The sequence below is a fragment of the Salvelinus sp. IW2-2015 genome, unplaced genomic scaffold (genome assembly GCF_002910315.2).
Source record: "Salvelinus sp. IW2-2015 unplaced genomic scaffold, ASM291031v2 Un_scaffold1047, whole genome shotgun sequence".
NCBI classification, from domain to species: Eukaryota; Metazoa; Chordata; class Actinopteri; order Salmoniformes; family Salmonidae; genus Salvelinus; species Salvelinus sp. IW2-2015.
Genome location: NW_019942702.1, coordinates 196,796 through 198,223, shown reverse-complemented (window position 1 = coordinate 198,223; position 1,428 = coordinate 196,796).

Below are 1,428 nucleotides of genomic sequence, written 5' to 3'. Positions count from 1 at the left end.
CGTTGCAACCAGTTTCAGGCGCAACTGAGTTGCAAAACCAGTTTCAGCGGCCAACTGGAGTTGCAACCAGTTCAGCGCCAAACTCTGAGTTGCACCAGTTTCAGCGCCAACTGAGTTGCAATCAGTTTCAGCGCCAACTGAGTTGCAATCAGTTTCAGCGCCAACTGAGTTGCAATCAGTTTCAGCGCCAATGCGCAATAGAAGGAAAAAAACATAGTGGCGGTAACTTTGTAACGTTTGAGACCAGCGGTTTTTGTCTGTAGTACTGGTGGAACCACCGTGGTCACTTGAAAAGCGAGGTACAGCAAAGCCTATTCAATTAGTATCCCGTTGTTTGTATTTWTTTRTTTTTTTAAATTGGCAAACTTGTGCTGCCTAAAATTCCAAGTCGCACAGCAAAATATTTAGGAGGATATGCAACCAAAATGGTCGCACTTTAGAGCCCCGTATGTGTGTGTGTTGTGGATTCCAATAAAAAATCCTATCAGAATTTAGAACACATCCTATAGGATTGTAGAGGACTGGTTTCAAAATCTAAGAGGACTTTCTTTTGGATTCTAATAATATTTTCTTATTGGAATCCTATAGGATTTTTTGACTAGGGTGTTTCAAATCAAATCAAACCACATGCGCCGAATACAAGTGTAGACTACCGTGAAATTCTTACTTACGAGCCCTTAACCAACAGTGCAGTTCAAGAAGAAGSAAAATAAGTGCACGTTAAATGGGTTGAGACCAAGCTTGATGCACTAAGAGGGATTCATATCCTCATCGTTAACATACATRGATGTCTGATTCAGACTAAATGGATAATAACCTATATTTACTGAACTGTATCCTTTAACAGTTTACATCKGACAGTTATTCAGATGGTCCCAGAGGGTAGATCGTTTTCTATGTTCTTCAAGCTTTGTCTTAATGAACACTCTCCCTAATTCACCCTTGTTCCATTTATGAAAGAAGGGATGTATTCTGTTTTCTATTCTGCAGTTAATAGACCATTTGAGCTGTTTGGTGCTTTGGTCATGGGATCTTTTGTCCTCTGTTGGCATCGGCCTGGCTGCCAGCATGCCTGCCTGTCTGCCTGTCTGTGTGACTGTCTGCCTGTCTTCATGCCTGTCAGTCTCCCTGCCTGTTTGTCTGCATGTCTGTCTGCATGCCTCCCTGCCTGTTTGTCTGCATGTCTGTCTGTGTGCCTGTCTGCATGCCTGTCAGTCTGCATGTCTGTCTGTGTGCCTGTCTGCCTGTCTGTGTGACTGTCTGCCTGTCTGCATGCCTGTCTGTCAGTCTCCCTGCCTGTTTGTCTGCATGCCTGTCTGCATGCCTCCCTGCCTACACAGCAACACCTCACAACACTTCTCTGCTTCCCCTTTAAATGAATACACAGCAACACCTCACAACACTTCTCTGCTTCCCCTTTAAATGAAT